Source organism: Manis pentadactyla, chromosome 16 (assembly GCF_030020395.1).
Source record: "Manis pentadactyla isolate mManPen7 chromosome 16, mManPen7.hap1, whole genome shotgun sequence".
Taxonomy (NCBI): Eukaryota; Metazoa; Chordata; class Mammalia; order Pholidota; family Manidae; genus Manis; species Manis pentadactyla.
In genome coordinates this window covers 55150847-55167499 of record NC_080034.1, presented here as the reverse complement: position 1 = coordinate 55167499, position 16653 = coordinate 55150847, and positions in this window count along the sequence as shown.

Sequence of the window (16653 nt, the reverse complement as noted above, 5' to 3'; positions counted from 1 at the left end):
GAAAACACGAGCAGTGGGGCCAAAGGAAAAAAGGCTAAATACTGTCAGTGTCAGAGGAGTTCTGGCCCCCACAGCCGCGTCAGGTGACCCATGAAGCACAGCCCTCTTTGCAGGTATCTTCATTTCAGGATTCTTCAGGAGGCACCTGATTTCCAGCACAGTTCTGAGGTTTATCATTGGAGACTGGTCATGTTTTTCATTCTGAGCCACCCCTATGGGACAGATAAGCTTGGCCACCAAGGGTTTCTGGGTTCCCTCTCAAGGGGCCCAAGAGTCCCCTGCCTTATAACTCTAGAGCCAGAGGATGTTTTCAGTGAAAAGCCAGGAGGAGTCTTTTAGTGAAAGGAAGCAATTGTCAATACTTTATTGGCCATATCAGTGCAGATCTATTTTTGGACTCTCTGTTCTAATCCATTGATCTATACTTATCTATCTTTAGCAAATACCACACTGGCTTAATTACTGTGGCTTTATAGTAATTCTTGAAATCAGGTGGTGTGAGTCCTCCATCTTTATTCTTCCCATCTACTTAGTTTTGGTACAATATTTCAGATATTAGGTATTTACAGACATTATGACATTTTCTCTTTATAGTTCATTATGCAGTGATATCACAAGCCACCATAATTCTTAAGAAAATTAATAGTAATTCCTTATTGTCCTCTAATTCTTTCCTCTTTTGATATTTCTAGGACACAATTACCTTTAAAAACTTTTTTATTGACGTATAGTTGATACACAATATTATATTGGTTTTAAGAATACAGCATAGTGATTCAACAGTTATATACATTATTAAGTCATCACCCCATTTGTGTAGTTACTATCTGTCAACATAGAAAGATGTTACAGAATGATTTAACATATTTTCTATGCTGTACTTCCATCCCTGTGACTAATTTATATTATGATTGAGATTTTGTGCCACTCTATCCCCTTCACTTATTTCAGCCACCCACCCCAACCCCTCCCCATGGTAACCAGTCACTTCTCAATGTCTATGTGTCTAGTGCTGTTTTGTTTTGTTTTGTTTTTAGATTCCACATATAAGTGAAATCATATGGTATTTGTCTTTCTCTGCCTGGCTTATTTCACTTAGCATAATTCCCTGTAGATCCATCCATGTTGTCACAAATGGCAGCATTTCTTTCTATGGCTAAATAATATTCCATTTATTCCATTGTGTATATGTATCACCTTTCTTTATCCATTCTTCTACTGATGGACACTTCGGTTGCTCTAGGAAGCAATTACCTTTTAATTCTTGTTCCTCTCTCCCATTTAGATCCTTACCACCCTTCTAGAAGAAAATAATACAACTGGTCACCTGCCATCACCCACCACACCTCTTTCTTATCACTTCTTACCACATGCTGCTGCACTACAAAACCCTCCGCTAAGCACCTGCCCCACAAAGTACAGGAGAATGCAACTCTGACAATACATGCATTTTAATTCCACCATAACAAAATCATTGGGTCATCTTCTGTTTGGTGATATTTTGTTCCTACATGAAATTCAATGCATTAAAATTTTATAAATAAAATTCCAATTTTATCTCTGAATTGCTTCGTGGTCCTGAACCCATTCTCTCCTCATCCAACTAATCTTCTTAGAAGAATTATACTTTCTCTGAATCCTTGCATGAGATTAATAAATCACAAAAAACGTATGTGAAAGATATCAAGCAAATGACAAATGCCTCTTAATGTGAGTGTGCTTTCAGAAACACTATAAATTAATCACAGTCTATTCCTGGTGTCACAGTAAGTCATATAAGGCAAGCACATAGAACTAGGTCCCTAAAAGGTCAAGAAAATCCATATTTCCAGAATAAGAGAATGATCAGAAGCATGCTGAATCATGGTGCAGTTAAAAAAAGGACCGAGGAAATTTCCTCAGTCTTGTTAATATTCTCAAGAGGTTTAAATTAAAATGAAAAAAAGGAAATAAAGAGGAGAGAGAGGAAGGAAAACCCAACAGATGTGCATTTAGGAAGTTACTTTTTTGAAACGTGCAAGGTGCACCTCTGAGTGGCAGCCCATGTGGAAGACTGGCCACAACGTTCTAGGCACTACGCCTACGTGTAGGAGTTGATCGTCAGTGGGAATGCCCCAAGGTGCTCTTCTTAAAACTCAGAAGGTAGAAAGTACAGGCAAAATTGTGTAAGTCTCCCACCCCAAGCTTAACTCAGACAAGAACTTAACTCAGGAATCATGTCCTGCAGTGATTACGATTTAACCCCAATTATAATAAGGGACACATGGGGAGTATTGACTCTGTCCCAGGCCTCTAAGCACAATACATCTAATAGTTCATTTAATCTTCACACACTGTTAAATAAGGACTCTATTCCCATTTAACAGATGAAGAAACTGATGTTCAGAATCTCGCCACGGCCCCGCAGCTTCAGCGTGGTAGCACTGAAGTCTGAAGTTAAGCAGTCGGGCCCTAAATGCAGAGCACACACAGTGATGCAGTGCACCATCTCCCTCAGCTTTCGGGCATCCTCTGTCCCCGGCGCTCAGCCCCTATGCAGACATGTGCATGCTGCATGGGCGTGCCCTGACACGCATGCAAGGGCAGCACACCTCAGCTGTTCAGGTCATGCTGACATTGATTTGATCAGTTACCATTGTCTCCCGCTGGCGGGCAGCATCCTCCCTTGGCAGGTGGCCACCAACTCTCATGCCTGCTGGGGATGGACAGATACATTGCCACCTGATTACTGGATTCTGTCTGGTCCCTTCCCAGGTGGCTGGCTCCTTCCTCGCTATCCAAGTCCTGCTTGCTTCGGGGGCCCATTCTGACTGGGCTCCCCGAGCAGCTCTCCCTAGGACTTCTGGCCAATGCCACCTGCTCACCCTGATCCAGGTGACCCACACTGAGCACACTGCAACTAGTTTCAAATAAAACTCAGGCTCTTAGGTTAAATTTGTTTTTCTTAAAGAACATTTTTATTTTTATATGTAAACATATGTAGAAACACATCAGGTGCACCCATACTGTGTTATTATAAACAAATATTCCAGCCAGCACCCGCACTGCAGGAAGGACAGAGGCTCCACGTGTGATGGGAAGAAGCAACCAGGGGACGCAAGCTCTGAGCAGGGGCCCTGGGGGGGCCGGGCGTGGGTCACTGTGCTCCCACCATGTGGGGCCAGCCCTGACTTCCAGGCAGGAGGCCTGACTGATCACAGAAGGTCTTATGCTGAGAAGATCCCCACACTTGGCTTGATGCTCTGCTGATGTCACCATCTTGATATTTTTTTAACAATATTTTTTGATAATTTTTGTACAAGGAATCCCTCACATTCATTGTGCACTGGGCCCAGAAAATTATGTATCTAGTCTTGGGTGGGCCTGTCTTCAGGGTAGAAGTGGCTCATTCTCCTGCCGTGTTGGCCCTTAGGGACCTATTCTCATGGTTTGACCTCCAAATGTTTCCAACTCCAGTCCTGACACAAACCAAAGCAGGACCTTCAGAGGGAGCGAGCCAGCCCTTCCATTTCCCTCTGCCTTGCCCCCAGGCCCCAGCAGCATCAGGTCCCAGAGGGGTTTCCGCCTTACAAACGCTAGGGCTTCCATCATGGGCTGAGAATGGTCCTCTCCTCTGGGGGCTTTTAAATGCCCATGCACATCTCTTGCATTTTCATTGTGAAGTAGCATCTGTCTCATCTGCAGGTGAAGGCTGCAGGTGTTCAAGTAGAAACGGCCACCGTCGGGGCTGTTGTGGGCACATGGGGAGGCAATGACCTCTGATCTCAAGGTTCCTTTTGGTTACTTCTCTGTTGATAAAAGTAATCAAGAAGCCCATTGGTTAAGGTGTTCTTGTGCTTTGTTCACACAGTACCCTGAACAAAGGTCAGGGCTAAATCCTTCCCCTTTGGGCAGCACATTGGGAAACATCAGGACATTCCTTCACCTGCCTCTTGGCAGGCCATAGTTGTCAGGGGTACAGGTGATCATGAGCAAACCTGTCCAGGTGCCTGCATACGAGCCTCCCCCTGAAAATCTAAATCACTCTTCCTGTGTCCATGAAGGTCTAAAAACACAGTACTTATCGAAAGGAGCTTTGGGCCACACGGCATGGTGGGGGGCTTCCAGCCATTCTACACTCCCTGCTGAGCTAGACAATGGTTCTGAGGTTGCCTCAGTGAGGACAATGCCTGGAGCAGCATAGCCCCTAGGGAGCAATTCTCTGTCACACTGAGGCCCCCTCCATCATCACAAGTGAGGATTTAATGAAGTGGCCAGCAGGCGTGGAACCCTGCCCTTAGCATCGCCTTTCAGCCACACAGTCATCAAGTAAGTCACTCTTTCACCCACCAAGTCATAGATCACTTACTTTTCACCTCATTCACCCAAAATTTATGGATATCTTGTATGTCTCAGACACTGTACTGGGCAGGGATGGCAAAAGAAATGCCACCTGTGGTCCTGCCCATATGCAGCTCACAGCCTGCTTGGAGAGACACACATAAAACAGCCAAATGAATTGAGGTTGGAGCTGTACAGTAACCTGGTCAGACTTGAGGAGGGAACCATCAGGGAAGGTGTCACTGAAGAAGTGTGACTGAAGAAGGCTGGCTTTTAAGTGTGTACAAGTTTGGACCAGGCAGAGGAAGGTTTTCTGGGCAATGGAAATAATGGGAGGCTTGCAAACAGACTAAACAGCTCACATTTGGGGGCCACTGAAAACCAGTCAGCCTCTCCACAGTGTGGCGACGTACCTGCAAGACCTCCCAACTTGATTCTGAAACTACTAGACAGTTGGTGTGTGTCCTTGAGCAGCCAGAACAATGTAACAAACCTAGTGCTGTATGGTTTTCGGACTACAGCAGTTTGCAGGGAGGATGGGCTAGAGGAGATGGGTTGGGGTCAGAGGTCACCTGGAGATAAAGGTGCAGGCCAGAAGGTGGCCATGGAGAGAAGCAATGAAACTTGGCTAAAGACTGGGTTAGGGAGCCTGGAAGCAGGAGCACGCACAGTAAGTCTAAGGTTCCTAGCTTGGGCATTGCTTTGGATTGACTTGTGTTCCCCTCAAATTCATATGATGATTTTCTAGTGTCCAGTACCTCAGAATATGACCTTATTTGGGGATAGGGTCTTTACAGAAGACATCAAGTTAAAATGAACTCCTTAGGGTGGGCCGTAATCCAATATGACTGCTGTCCTAATAAAGGGAAATTTGGAGACAGGGAGAATCACACACACACACACACACACACACACACACACACACACACAGCCTGGTGAAGATGAACCAGGGAGGAGGTGCACCAAAAATCGTCAGCAAACCGCAAGGAGCCCTCAGAATGACCAGCCCTGCCAACACCTTATCTCAGACCTCTGGCACCCATTCTGTGAGAGAATAAATTTCTTCTGTTGTGTTTTTTTTTTAAAGCAGAAAAAAAAACTGTATTCTGAAATTCTGAAATAACAAGAATTCATAGACAGGCTTCAAAAGCTTGTTTTATCCTTCAAAAGAACACCTGCAAAGATATAGTCAAACCAATGTGAGCATCGACACTCATAAGAGGGGGACCCTTGTGTTAAATTTCATGGAAATACCTGAGTTGTTACCTATACCTACACTCAGGTTTCATTTCTACATCAAGTAAGAGAAGTCAATAAGTTGCTCAGAAAGAAACACTCAGATTTATAAGATTACAGTGATTTGGGAGTTAGGTAAAACTGTTTAAAAGGAATGTTTTGCAAATGAGTTGGCCAAACACACCAAAGAGGGTGCCTCAAATCTTTCCCCCTCTCACAGTCATCTGGCTCCCTCTAGAGGACCCCTTCGCCACACAAGAGTGACGGAGAACCTTTATGGTTTCACACGGTAGCTGACCTATCTTCCTCTCAACTTCCGCCCAGAACTGTGGGGAAAGGAAGCCCCAAATATGGTTTGTGGTTGAAATTCAGGAGAAACTCTTGGCTCAGACTTCATTCTCTTCAAAACATTCTTTTAACTGAATTGACATACAATAAATATTATATTGGTTTCAGATGTATAATATAGTAATTCAATTATATACATTATGAAATGCTTACTTACAGTAAGTATAGGTACCATGTGTCACCATACAAAGTTATGACTATATTCCCTATGCTGTACTTCCATTCCCATGGCTTACTTATTTTATAACTGAAATTTTGTCCCTCTGCCTCCTTCACCTATTTCACCCTACCCGCAACCATCTCCTCTATTGCAACCACCAGTTTTTTCTCTGTGTCTATGAGTCTATTTCTGTTTTGTTTTGTTATGTTTTGTTTTTTTGATTCCACATATAACTGAAATAATTTGGTATTTCTCTTTCTCTGTCTGACTTATTTCACTTAGTGTAACACCTTCCAGGCCCATCCATGTGGTCGCAAATGGCAAGATTTCATTATTTTTTATGGCTGAGTAATGTTCCATTGTATATATGTACCACTTTTTTATTCATTCATCTGTTGACAGACACTTAGATTGTTTCTATATTTTGGTTATTTTAAATAATGCTGCAAAAATAAACATATCTTTTTGAGTTTGTGAGGGTTTTTCCTATGCGTAAATGCCTAGAAGTGGAATTACTGAATTGTATCATATTTCTCATATTAGTTTTCTGTGGAACCGCCATACTGTTGTCAATAGTGGCTGCACCAGTTTATATTCCCACCAACATGGTAGGAGGGTTCCCTTTTCTCCACATCCTTGCCAATGCTGTTATCTCTTGTCTTTTTGATAATAGCCATTCTAACAGGTGTGAGGTGATATCTCATTGTGGTTTTGTCTTGCCTGTCCCTGATGATTAGTGATGGTAAGCATCTCTTCATTTATCTGTTGTCCATCTGCATGTCTTCTTTGGGAAAATATCTATTCAGGTCTTCTGCCCATTTTTAGTCAAATTATTTGGGTTTTTTGATGTTGAGTTGTATGAGTTCTTTATAGTTTTTGGATATTAGCCCCTTACCAGATATATCATTTACAAAGTATATTCTCCCACTCAGTAGGTTGCCTCTTCATTTTGCAGAAAGTTTCCTTTGTTGTGCATAACTTTTTAGTTTGATGTAGTGCTACTTGTTTATTTTGTTTTTGTTTTGCTTGCCTAGGGAGACATATACAGAAAAAAATTGCTAAGGCCAATGTCCAAGAGTTTATTGCCTATGCTTTCTTTTAGGTGTTTTATGGTTTCAGGCCCTCCATTTAGGTCTTTAATCCATTTCAACTTCATTTTTGTGTATGGTGTATAGAACAAGATAGAGAACCCAGAAATAAACCTGGGCTTATACAGTCAACTAATCTATGACAAAGGAGGAAAGAATATACAATGGGGAAAAGACAGTCTCTTCAATAAATGGTGTTGGGAAAACTGGTCAGCTACATGCAAAAGAATGAAAATGTCACCTCCTTTGTGAAGCCTTTCTAGATCTCCTCAAGTGGTTTATCACTTGCTCATGTGTGTTGATGCATTATGGCATAAAATATGTAATAGTTCATGCATGCCTGTCTTTCCCTCTTAACCATGAAGTGCTTGAGTATGTATTTCTTTCTTTGTTCATTTTGTCTTCTTGGCACCTAGCCACAGGGCCAGACACATAGTAACTAAGTGTTTAATAAATAAATGCTTATTGACTTAATAAATGAAATGTTAGCTGATTCGTTCAGTCTCCTGCCTACCACATATTAAGGATTGATGCTTCCAAGGCTAATATCCTGTGATCAGTGAACTTGCTTCTGATCTGTAATAATGAAGGTATTGGGAGATAATAAGCCTTTTGTAATAGAGATAGTTAAAGAGATTTAAGGCATTAAGTTTCCTGGAAAAAATAAAATTTTAACTGGATGGCCAAACTTTTAACTTTCATGGTGAAATAAAAGTGTCCTTTTTCACAGATGAGCACAGGGCCCCACGGACAGAGAAGTTTTGATGAATGACTGAGGAAGCCCAGAGGGTCCCAGGGCTGCCAGAGGCAATGGGAAGAGTCTGGGGGCAAGGAGGCTCTCACTGAGTAGGTCTGATGGACTGAAAAGTTTCAGGCCCTCCACAGGAAATGACAAATGTGTGCTAAATGGAAATGATGCAGTATATGCTATGTGAGAAGCAGAGTATAAGGGACTTCAGGCCCCAGCAGCAGGTGGCTGGCTCAGAATCACACAGGGCGTCAGAGCTCCAGTCTTTGAATCATGCCCTCAGACTCAGCAGCACCAACGTGAGATCCTTCTTCCTGCTGCAATGACCAGCCCTTTGAATGTGTCCAGAAGTTCTGTCTGAAGCTTGAGGCCATAGGTCAGAGGGCAGCAGCTCTATCAGCAGCCACTAGGCAGGCAAATTGGTAAGAGTCAGCAGAAACCAAGGTGGCTGACCTGCAGGGCTCTCAGACTGCGGGACCAGATCAAGATGGATATTTTTGGATTGGCTATGACTGTTGGGTCTAGGATTTGGGTTCAGGTCCAAGCAGTGTTCATAAGTGAGCCGGGTATGAGTCCCAGCTCTTCCACTTATTAGCTGGCTGATGTCAACAGCAATGGACTCTTGCTCACATTGCTTTTCTCTCCTTTGAAATGTAGCAGCTTAGTGGCTCTGGCCTCTGGCCTTCAGTATGACTGCTTGTTCTTATTCAAGCACTGCTGCTCAGCAGCAGGTTGACTGTGGACAGGCCAGTCACCATTTTGTTGGTGGATCTTCTCAAATGTAAAATGGGATGACAGTTATGTGCTCACAGAATCCGTGGGATGGTGAAGAGCAAGTTAATACAGGAGCCTACACATAGTAACTCAATAAATGTTAGCCATTTCTCGCAATTATTATTGGCCTTACTTTGGGGTTAATGATGCACAGAGTTGTGCCTAAGGTCCACTGTATGTGAAAGCCCTTTGTAACCTAGAAAGTGGAGGGTATGGGCACTGAAATGTGATAAATTTGGAAAATCACCTAGAAGAGGGCCTGGCACCAATCACAGTGTTTTTAACTGTTAGTGAGCAATAGGAGATATGATTGCAAAGTGCCAGTCTAGCCTTCAAACCACCTATTTGGGTTTGATTCATTCTCAGAACTTGCTCCTTATACACCTCTGCTCCTTCAATCCATCAGTCAATGAATGTTCATTGAAGCTGACCCTGTGCTGTGCTTTCTTCGGTGCTGGGAAAACAGTGGCAAAAAGGGCAGACATAATTCTTATCTCCTAATATCTATAGTCTGGTGGGAAACAGAAATATTAAATAAATAATTACAAATTGGTTTTGCAATAATGTTAAAGTCTGAGATTGGATTTCAGCCTACTTATAAGCTAAGTCAGCCTGTTCCTGTGTCGTGAATGCAGGCAGAAGACATGAGAAAACTAGGTCAGAGACACTGGACTACCACCCACAGGCACATTCACCAGCCAGTGCTCCTCAGCCCAGTCCCCACTCAGGTGATGCCGTGGACTCAGAGGGACGCTCGGCATCACAGCTGAGGAACACAGAGCTTAAGTAATCCACTGCTTTTATAATAAGCAATAAGCAAGTCTATTCTTTGTCTGGGGAGCAATATTACCTCATCTCTCAAGGTTGACAGCTGCACCAACCCAGACCAACAGGGCTGGAATTCCCAAAAAGATATGTAAGGAGTCAAAAGGCCCAAAGTGGACAATCTCTTCCAATAAAGACAAAAAAGATAAAAGACACAGTCCTATCACTTTAATGCATTATTTTCCTTTTTTGGTTTTATCCTTACAGAATCTATCTTTGTACCTAAATATTTTTCGGAGTTATAACCATGGTATATATGCTACTGAATGTTGTGCTGTATTCATTTAACTTTATGTCACAAACAGTTCCCATGTTTCTGCAGTTTCCATAATTATCCTTCACACTTCACTGTGTTATTAGACCAAAGTGGTTGGGCATTTATGTTGTTTCCATTTTTGTTCTTGGCTTGTCTTTTTAAAAAACCAAGGTTAAGCCCTCAGCACATTAAGGAAAACACTTGGGATATGGGCAGAGAAGACTCCAAGGCTGTGTTTTCTTTCTAGATCTTCACTTGCCCTTCTTCTGCCTCCCATTTTGCCACCACATTTGGCATCTTCATCCCAAGCAGACAAGAACGTCCAGAGCTGTCAGATTCTTTCTGCTCAAAGAAAGTACCTGGGTCACAGAATCCCATTGTAGCAGTAAGTTTAAATGTTGTCCTACATCTATGTAGAGGGCTTCATTCCAGAAGAAAATGCCAAGGGCAGGCAATAATAAAGCCAAAGAAGAAATCCATTAACATTGTGCTTAGAGACCTAGGTAGGAGGCTTTAGGGACATAGGAGCTGCCCCTGGGTCCTAAGTGATATGTCCATGCCATGGTGGCCCTGGGGTTTGTTGAGATCTTGCAGTGAGATTCTTCATCAATTTATCCATCTAAAATCTACAATTCCTACCAACACATCTGTATATTGTTCTCTCTTAAATAATTGTTTTATTAAGAGTGATATTGTTTCAGTGTTCCAGCATATCCAGTGTATTCTGAAATTAGGAATTTGAACAGGGTTTAACAAAGGGGTGTATTTATAAAAGTGTGGACAGGGAATAAGGAAACCACAAAATAAAGTGAAGTTTACTCCTGCCCTTGTGAGAGGATCTTACCACTCCTAAGCATACTGAGAGCCCAGAACCTAGAAAAGGCCACGCAGAGGAGTGTGGGCTGGGATGTGGCTGCCCCCAGTAGAGCTGGGCCTGAAGGAAGGCTGCCCTCCTCCCTGGGCCCATGTGTGGTCCACTCTGACTGGCCCCCTGGGTCACCAGGCAGGTGGAGAATAGGTCTAGAGGGGCAAAAGGAAGAACTCTGGGACAAATTCTTAAGACAATTGTAAGTTTCTCAAAGGGCACAGACCATTTTCTAAGTCCCTAGCTTGGTAGAGTTAGACAAGAATATAGAAATATTTCTCATCTGTAAATGGGGAGCATAATAGTATGACAGTAATGAGGCCGCAGCCACTGCAGGAGGGCCAGCCTGAAAAACAGTATACTAGAAGAGGTTTACACTGATGAACAGGGTTCAAAGGTGTGTGGGTGATTAGGGGCCACTCTCCCTAATTCCTTCCTAGGGGCAGAGCCTTCATTCTAGCAGCTGCCACCTCAGGAGAGCTGCCTCGGGAAGGTAGCAGGGGGTATAGGAAGCAGCCCGCCCTAGCCAGTCTGCCCCAGGTACCTTTCACCAGTTCCTCTTAGTTTGCTGTTCTTGGCAACACCTTTGTCTCCACTCTGTTGTAATTGCCCAAGAGGAGGCCCCTACTACCCCAAAATTCACTCAGCACCTGTGTGGGTAAACTTGCAACATTTCCAGAATATCTCGCCTGGCCTTTAGTACATCTGCATATCAATAAGGCATCCAGAGGTGGAAAGAAGTATGGCTTTAGTGCACTTGCATCATTCCTCAGGGGTGGAAAGAAGTTCCTCTCCATATCAATGGGTAATTACCTGGGTGAGGAGGGCTTATCTGTACCCAAGGGGTGCGGAGAGGGCCGGTTTTGCTTCTCCTGAAGCACGAGAGAGAGAAGGCCCCAGACTGCAGTTTGTAAGCAATAAACGGGTTTTAAACTTTATTTCTCCCTTTGACTGATTTCAGTTTTCAGAGGTATTCTGCCCCAGGATTTCCTTTCTCTGGACTTACAACCTGTTTGCCCAACCCACTCTCCGTCTGGGGGCCTCCTGGGGAGGAACAGAAACAAACAAAGGGCACCTTCTCCCTCGTGGAGCACCACTGCCCCCTCCCACTTGCTGCTCTTCTTTAACTGATCCTTCAGACTCCTGTGCTGAGCGTCTGGGCTGCAGGCAGCCCCCTCTGGAGGCAGAGAGTTGGGTCTCCAAAGAAAGCCTGGTGGTTGATGAGCAAGGCTGGTTCCTCCTGTCCTGTAGGTGCCTGAAGTCCGGGGAAAGGAAATCTTGGGGCAAAATACCTCTAAAAATTGAACTCAGCCAAAAGGGGAAATGAAGTTTAAAATCTGTTTATTGCCTACAAACTGCAGTCTGGGGCCTTCTCTTTCCTGCTCCAGCAGAAGCAAAACCGGCCCTCCCCTCACCTCTCAGGTATAGATAAGCCCTCCAGTTACCCAGGTAGTCATACATTGATATGAAGATGAACTTCTCTTCACCCCTGAGGAATGATGCAAATGCACTAAAGCCATACTTCTTTCCACCTCTGAATACCTATTGATATGCAGATGTACTAAAGCCAGGTGAGATATTCTGGAAATACCACAATTTTACTCACAGTGCCCCAGTCCTGTGCCTGTGCATCTAGGAACGTAGAAGCAGGAGTGTGGGTAGGAAGGAGTTGGTAAGGCCTGAGGTGGGAGGGAGAGAAGGAACCAGAGCCCTAGGTTAATGGATTGACCCACATCATGTTTGCTTTATGCATGTTTCTAGAATCAGGAGGCTGAGATATACAGGATTGTAATTTTCTCTAAATCCAATTTCAGTGGTGCCAGTGACAACAGGCATATAGGGGTGGGGAGAAACAAGGACTCTTAAGTCACCATCATCCAGAAGTAAGGCCAAGGCCCCTTGTTGGTGCCATGCAGCCTTGGGCTGGTGCTTTCTGACCCTTGTAAGTGGATGCAGTTTTAGATATCCTCTCTCCAGCCCTCCAGCAAGGCCATTTGTCCATTCAGTGAAGCAAACCTTGTTACTTGCCAAGCTTTTTAAAAATGGCCCTTTAAAAAAAAACAAAAACATTACGAAGGTGTGATTGATACACAAAAAGCTGTACATATTTCATGTGTACAGCCTGATGAGTTGTAAATCTACATCCATGACCATCACCACAGTCTATGCCATAATGTATCCATCACTCCAAGTTTCCTCTCCACTCTCCTTTTTATTACCGCTGAGGAAATGTTACCTGATATTTAGCTGAATAATCAAAAACTGTCTAATGTAATGTTCACATCCAAATAAACTTCTCTATGTCGTTAAGTGGATTAAGAAAATTACAAGCATCAGATATCTTGAACTTAGCCTTGAAAGTTAAAATGAGACGATGTCAATAGCAGGGGCCTCTGAGGAAGCTATTGCTTTTGAGATTGTTAAGTACTTAATAACCGTTAGCCTTCACTTAGAAAGACAAGAGAGATTTAGCAAACACGTACATATCTTGGTACTAAGTATTTTAAATTGAATCTATACTTATTTTGTATGTTTTCATTTTTTAAAATGTGTTTATAAGTCTGTTTGGTTAGGACAGAAATTTCTAGGTAATATTGAAAGGTTTGGGTTTTCTTATTGTGTCCACCTCAAGACATGGATGTTTATCATAGGAAATGGTATTTGTTAGATTGCTTGTGGTAGAAAATTATGATGTGCAGGTCAAGCTGTAATCTGTTTGCCACAGAGGTTTGGTCTAATTCCCTAATCATGTAATGACTTGCCTGCTGATTATCACCTTGCTGATCTCTAATGTGTTAGCTTAAATACCAAAAGACTATATTGACCATTTGTAAGTCTGGGGAAGGGAAATCCCAGGGCAAAATACCCCTAAAAACCAAAATCAGTTAAATGGAGAAATAAAGTTTAAAACCCGTTTATTGCTCACAAACTGCAGTCCCAGGCCGTCTTCTCTGCTCAAGCAGCCACAACATCCCCCTTCCCTTTCACCTCTCAGGTACAGATAAGCCCTCTGTTACCCAGGTAATCACCCACTGATACGGAGATGAACTTCTCCACCCCTGAGGAAAGATGCAAATGCACTAAAGCCATACTTCTTTCCACCTCTGAATGCCTATTGATATGCAGATATACTAAAGCCAGGCGAGATATTCTGGAAATGTTACAGCCTCAACACCCGAAGAGCAAATAACCCGATTAAAAAATGGGCAGAGGATATGCAGAGACAATTCTCCAAAGAAGAAATTCAGATGGCCAACAGGCACATGGGAAGATGCTCCACATCACTAATCATCAGGAGCATGCAAATCCAAACCACAATGAGATACCACCTGACCCTTGTACACTGTGGGTGGGAATGTAAATTGGTGTAGCCACTAAGGAAAACAATATGGAAGTCCCTAAAAAACTTAAAAAAAGAAAATCCAAAATACCAATTCAAAGAGATATGCACCCCCATGTTCACTGCAGCATTATTCACAATAGCCAAGATAAGGAAGCCACCTAATTATCCATCAGTAGATAATTGGATAAAGAAGATAAATTTACACAAAGGAGGATTACTCACCAATAGAAACGAATGGAACCTTGCCATTTGTGACAACATGGGTGGACCTGAAGGGTAATATGGTAAGTGAAATAAATCAGACACAGACAAATACCATATTTCACTTGTATGTGGAAACTAAAAAAACAATACAAAGTAAAACAAAACAGACTCATAGATAAGGAACAAACTGTTGATTACCAGTGCAGGGAGCAGTGGGTAGTAGGTGAAACAGGTGACAGGGATTAAGAGGTAACTATAGTGTGAAGGTAACTTTTATATGCACTGGGAAACCAAAAAATCCATTTCACTTTCTTGCTTGAGATGCTTTATTGTGGTGTGGAACTGAACCGGCATTGTCTCTGAGATATGAGTGTCATTGGATACTGCATGCCAATTATACTAAAAAACAGAAAATAAACCTTGGGAGGAGCTTTTCTGGGTTGTGGGGCTTAGGATCTCTCAGCAAGTTGCAGTCCAGATGTTGTCTTGGGCTCCAGTTATCTGAACGAACGCTTGACTTGGGCTGAAGGATCCACTTCTAAAATGCCACAATCACATGGCTTCCAAGTTGGTGCAGTTCTTGGTTGTCCGTAGTTGGTTTTACTGAGAGCCAAGTGATCCAAGAGAACAAGGTAGAGGCAACAGCATATTTTATAACCTAGTCTGGGAATTTACCTGCCATCACTCTGCCATATTATGCTGGTCATCCGGGCTAACCGTGATACAGTGTGGAAAAGGATTACACCAGGGCATGAATACCAGAAGGTGAGAATCATTTGGGACCATTTTGGAAACTGGCTTCTACCCATGAGTCTGCATATGACACGTATGACAAGTCATTGCAGTGACAAGGAGCTGCAGGCAACTCAAGTTTGCATTCCTAGAGAAATCTGGATGTTACTTACTTGTGATATATCCCTGATGGAGTACCTTGCAGCATCAAAGTCATTAACTAGATTTATATATTTTATTCAACTTGAAACAAAAAAAGAGTGAGGTTTATAGTATAATGCAACTGATAAGTCTAAAAACATTGCATGTACATATATTCTTCACACTATTTTTTTTTTAATTTTAAGGTTATTGATATACTCATAAAGGTTTCAAATGAAAACACAATGTGGTTACTACAGTCACTCATATCAAGTCCCCACCCATACCCCAATGCAGTCACTGTCCATTAGGGTAGTAAGACGCCACAGATTCACTATATGCCTTCTGTGCTACACTATTTTCCCCGTGACCCCCCATACCATGTGTACTAAACATAATACCCCCTCTATCCCCCTTCTCCCTCTCTCCCCCCACCCCTCCCCCCTCTGGTAACCACTAGTTCCTTCTTGGAGTCTGCTGGTCTTTTGTTCCTTCAGTTTTGTTTCGTTGTTATACTCCACAAATGAGGGTAATGATTTGGCACTGACACTACATTTTTTTTTTTTTTGAGAGGGCATCTCTCATTTATTGATCAAATGGTTGTTAACAATAAAATTCTGTATAGGGGACTCAATGCACAATCATTAATCAAACCCAAGCCTAATTCTCAACAGTCTCCAATCTTCTGAAGCATAATGAACAAGTTCTTACATGGTGAACAAGTTCTTACATAGTGAATAAGTTCTTACATGGTGAACAGTGTGCAAGGGCACTCATATCACAGAAACTTTCAGTTTTGATCACGCATCATGAACTATAAACAATCAAGTCAGATATGATTATTCGTTTGATTTTTATACTTGATTTATATGTGAATCCCACATTTCTCCCTTATTCTTTTTTTAATAAAATGCTGAAGTGGTAGGTAGATGCAAGATAAAGGTAGAAAAGATAGTTTAGTGCTGTAAGAGGGCAAATGTAGATGATCAGGTCTGTGCCTATAGACTAAGTATTAATCCAAGCTAGACAAGGGCAACAAAACATCCACAGATGCAGATTTCTCTCAAAATGGGGGGTGAGGTTCTAAGCCTCACCTCTGTTGATCCCCAATTTCTCACCTGATGGCCCCCCTGTGACTGTGCCTGTCTTAGGTTGTTCCTCCCTTGAGGAATCTTACCTGTCTCTGGCTAACCAGTCATCTTCCGGGGCCATACAGGGAAATGTAAAGTTGGTAAGTGAGAGAGAAGCAATATTCTTTGAAAAGGTTAGCTTTTTACTTCTTTACAGATTTATGCCCTGTGGCTTCTATGCCCAGCATTTGACACTACCTATTTTTAAAGATACATGTTGCTAAATAAATATATAAAAGGTTGACTGGAAAGACATTAAAGCTATCTATATATGGGGGAAGGAAACTGAAGAGCTCAAGGAAATTAGAGGAATTACCTCAATTTTATATAGTTGAAGTTTAAAAAAAAAATGTTTTTTAAGACAGATGCACCCCTATGTTTATTGCAGCCCTATTTACAATAGCCAAGAAATGGAAGCAACCTAAACGTCCATCAGTAGATGAATGGATAAAGATGATGTGGTACATATACACAATGGAGTAT